The sequence below is a fragment of the Euprymna scolopes genome, chromosome 16, assembly GCF_053919585.1.
Source record: "Euprymna scolopes isolate OS-2025 chromosome 16, ASM5391958v1, whole genome shotgun sequence".
In the NCBI taxonomy this organism is placed as follows: domain Eukaryota; kingdom Metazoa; phylum Mollusca; class Cephalopoda; order Sepiida; family Sepiolidae; genus Euprymna; species Euprymna scolopes.
Window position 1 is genome coordinate 128685583 of NC_136497.1, and position 4257 is coordinate 128689839.

A 4257-nucleotide genomic window follows, 5' to 3' on the forward strand; every position below is an offset into this window, starting at 1 on the left:
TTCAAGCCATAATTCCTGCACAAGCAATAAGGTAAGGCATATAAAATCAATAGTAGGTTCTTTTATATAACAGGTGTGCGTTCGAAATAAATGCTTCTGTTTCGAGCGCAATTGAAACTTGATACTTGGCTTTTTTCATTTTAAACTTAAATTAAAACCATTATATATTAAAAGTCAATTTTATACAATTAAAAGCACGTTCTCTACAATGCAATGTACATTACAATTTGTTGTTAATTAAATCACTGCTGGGAGACACATGAAGCTTTTTCCCGGTGCGCCGCGATGGGTTTTAATCTAGAACAGGCATTCAATCGATTTGACTGAAAAATGAGCGATTTTACCGAATTCGATGACAATAAAAATACGGGAGTGTGAAATATTCGTTGATTATCATTCAAACCACGGACAACGCCGGGTCTCCCTGTTAACATCTACAAGTCCGAAAAGCAGCATTGCTCGTAGCTCATTCACATTTCATATGACAATCCGATAAAATGCCTATAACCACATGCACCACGTACATGTAGACAACCGCTTAAAATATATCAGTCAAACGTCCTAATATCTAGATAGCTTCACATATGCACACACAAAAATAATTGCATAGATTCAATTACGGTACTACAGTAGACAAATGTGTCCAGCTTTCGGTATATAATTATTGCATGTTATCATCTGTAACACATTTAGGTACGTTTAAGAACTAGGCATCCAATAAAAAATATATGGCAAAATCATGTTGATAAACCGATTCCCGTTAGATCACCAAAGTTAAGCAATGATTAGCCTGGCCAGTACTAAAATGGGTGACCATTTAAGAATTTATAGTGCTGTTTATGCTCTCCGCTTATCTCGGCATTGTTTACAGTCGCCTAGCACTTCTACTTGTCGCTGGACTAAAGCAGTACTGATTCAGGAGAGATGTGGTTGGGATTGCGCAACATTTGCCTCACAATTACTCACACAGTTACCCTTACAGGGGGAATCCATTGTCTGTAGAGACTGAACGGAGGCATCGTTCAATAAAACTACAATGCTAAAATCAGCAATTCCGATTTTCACCGTGTAGGGCAAATTTTGGTGTGACTGGAGTCATGGAAGCGGACTGCTAAGGGTGGTATGTTCGAACTCGAAACCCGACCGACGGGACACACAAATCATCAGGTTCCATCGCGTCTTGATCTGCATAAATGAGACAATATATGAACGACAGTGAATAGGTCGGGAGTTGAGTTCTCGAGAACCGGACTGAACGTGGTTAGAGCGGAGAATGTCGCCGAGAATCCAGTCCAGGTTATTTTTCTATTAGAAGCTATTTCGGCTTTAAATATGGGGCCGAGATGAAATTGGAAATTTTAAATTATTCGCGTCGAACCTGGAAAATTAAAAGTCGCATTGAAAATTGAAAAGCGTTGTCAAAGAGAGAATTGAATGAGTCGTGTCAAACTGCGAAGGTTGAAGATATGAAGCGAGTCGGACTTTTTTGTCTTTTTGTTTGTTAATCCCAGTGGGATTCGTTGGATTTCTTTAACTATCGTCGTCAAATGAACGTGTTGGAATGTAGTTCGGTCTACTTGTACGTATTAAAAATCGTCGTTTGTAAACGTGCAATTTGGAATGAAATTCACTTATATTTGTTGAAAAAAGAAAAAAATCATCGCTGTTGACAGGACTTAAAGATTCGATTCAGACCATTTGTGTGTATTAAAGTCGTCGTTTTCCAACGAGGAATTTATAGGGAAATCTTGTATTGAAAAGAAAAAAATTATCGTTTTTAAACGAAAATTATTTTATGAGAGTACAATTCGAGTCGGATTTTATTGTTTGAAAAAAGTCATCGCTGTTAAAAGAATTTAAAATGCTATTCACACGACATGTATGTATTTAATTTATTTTTCAATGTGGAATTTAAATTAAAATCCTGTTGTGCTGAACAGAAAAAAGCTGTTTCCAAACAAGAGTTATTTTATGAAAGTACTGTTGGAGTCGGATTTTATTTTGTCTATAAAAAAAAGTCGGTGTTAACAGAACTTAAAATGCGATTCGGACGGCTTGTGTGCATTAAAGTCCTTGTTTTTCAGCGAGGAATTTGAAAAGAAATCTTGTTGTACTGAAAAAAGGTGTCGTTTTTAAACGATATTCATTTTAATGAAAGTACATTTGAGTCGATTTTTTTTTTTTTTAAATCGTAGCTGTTAACTGAACTTACAATGCGATTCAGTCCACTTGTATGTAAAGTCGTTTTTCACGAGAAATTTAAAAATTAACTTCTGTGTGTCTGGCCGTGGGCTAGCAGTGCCTATCTGTGTCTAGCCGAGTATGGAGGGCTAGCTGTGTCCAGCTGAGTAGCCCCACTTTTGCTAAGGAGTATCCGACAAAGACAGATACACCTTCCCTACCCAGTTTATGATCATGAGATCAGTGAGGAGTGTAGGGAAAATTTTGGTGTGACTGAAGTCATGGAAGCGGACTGCAAAGGGTGGTATGTGCGAACTCGAAACTCGACCAACGGGACACAGAAAGGCGACAAATCAGGTTCGATCGCGTCTTAATTTGCAGAAATGAGACAAGGCCGACAGTGAATTAGACATCGGAAACCTCCGAGACTAGCAAACGTTAATGAACGTCATTGAATAAACGATATATATTCTATTAATTTTTTTTTCACAGAAAGTATTTTTACGGATAAAGTGATTTTTATCAGAATCCCTTCGATAAGTATCGATAATCGAAAAATTCCGATGAAGTTGGGGGTTTCAAGTTCGAATCTTCTCAGTTACATAAAATCACTTTCATTGTGGATGTAGATAAACTTCTCGTGGTGTTTACTGTGAATCGCTAATTCTGAAATAAATACAAACTGTGGAAATCAATTTTAACAGATTATGGTCAGTCAAAAATAGGAGTTCGTGAAGTGGGTATCGGCGCTAATCGACAGCTTTATTAACGTTCCCGATGCCCCTTTTGTGAATAGGCAGACATGCATGCATACATACATGCATATATTTAAACAGACAGGTGAGATTTATATTATAGATGTTAGCAAACACCCTGTGGGCTCTCCTGTAAATTCTTAATTGTAGAAAGTACGGGAGAGACCTAGACCCACAACATAATCGATCAGTTAAATGGAGGCGGTGTTCGAGAGGTGAATAACGTTGCCAAGTTCGAGCTCTCTAGGTTTCATACAAGCATTTTATCATGAACTAGCAGGCCGCTCGGCGTTGCCCTGTCGTAAGGTATGCTTAAATCTGGTTATGCATTTATTATTATGAAGACATTTCTTAATCTCTATTATTATATTGAACCTAATATATGGAAGTGAGATAAAAAAAAATTATATATATATAATATATATATACATAACTATATAAACGATAAAAACTAAATAGTAAATTGTCTATGGCATCATAGCGTAATGAATTAAGACGTTGGACTGAAATACTTAAGGTCTGGGGTTCGATTCCTAATAACAGTTAAGCTAAGCTGAAGAGGGGTAGGGTCCCGAAACATGCATGTACATAGATTACTGTTTTAAAAAAATACTAGATAAATAAAATATATTTGTTTAGGCCAAATAAAAAATCGGCGATTTTCTAAAAAAACAAGGCTGATAGCTATTAGCCCCCTGCTCTCGTGTAATCAATAAATGCGTGAATGTAGGATTGACATGAAATTCTTAAAGATAAACTAAAATGACCGAATAATGGGCTGAAATGACTTAAATAAATAAAAAGTAAATGACTTAGAATGACTTTAATGAACTTCAGAATGACTTGTATGCTTAAAAAATAACTGGAATCCTTCGACAACAACTTGAATGATATGGAGAATTACTTGAATGGCATTGAGACTGACTGGTTGTAAAGTGGGTGATCATTTTACATTAAATTAATACAGAAAAGTGATCCCCCACTTTAAATCACACAGTTACAAACATAAGTACAGCATATAGTAAGAACAGATACTACACTTTGATCTTGGCCAAAAGGTCAAGAAAAGGGTATTTATTGGCTCCCCCACCGAGCAAATAAGGCATTAGGCCGATTTTTAATGTGAGGAGTGAAGGGAAAATTGGGACCAGCTCCCCGGGGAGTAGGAAAGCTGGATAGTGACAATTGGTATGAAGGGTTGCCCCTACATTGACCAAGGTCTTATATGTGGGGTTGGTATTTATTTGCTCCCCCACCGAGCAAATTAGGCACAAGGCCGATTTTTAATGTGAGGACTGAAGGGGAAATGGGGACCGGCTCC

At 37.1% G+C, this 4257-nt stretch overlaps 1 pseudogene; it reads right to left on the reverse strand.

Annotated features, from left to right (window-relative positions):
* Positions 1 to 3866: 3866 nt before the first annotated feature.
* On the reverse strand, positions 3867 to 4008 carry LOC145296516 (U2 spliceosomal RNA; annotated as a pseudogene).
* Between the last annotated feature and the right edge of the window lie 249 nt (positions 4009 to 4257).